This window comes from Oryzias melastigma, linkage group LG16 (genome assembly GCF_002922805.2).
Source record: "Oryzias melastigma strain HK-1 linkage group LG16, ASM292280v2, whole genome shotgun sequence".
In the NCBI taxonomy this organism is placed as follows: Eukaryota; Metazoa; Chordata; class Actinopteri; order Beloniformes; family Adrianichthyidae; genus Oryzias; species Oryzias melastigma.
The window spans coordinates 22,119,488-22,119,856 of record NC_050527.1 but is presented as its reverse complement, the minus strand read 5'-3'; positions in this window follow the sequence as shown (position 1 = coordinate 22,119,856).

The window sequence follows — 369 nt, the reverse complement described above, 5'->3', positions numbered from 1 at the left end:
GACACCCTAAATCACCTCATTCATCATCCACCAGAATTTCTCCTTCTCCTCTCGCTCAGATCCTACCATGAAACCATAGCCACCTCCAAAACTCAACATCACACCTTTAACTTCCAGCTGCAGACTCCTCCTCCTGTCTCACACTCTCTTTAACTCCAGTACATTTCAGCAAACTCCTTCCTCAAGATCATTCTGATTCCATTCTTCTTTTAAAAAAATTAACATCATTTCCCACAAACTGCTACTTCATAATGCCTAAATGAGTGGTGAGTGTTAAAAGTTTGCACATCTAACTATGCTCCTATTGTATTAATGACCTCAAAAGAGCCCAGAAAAAATTTTCTAAAGGAAAATTTGTGGTCATGATCC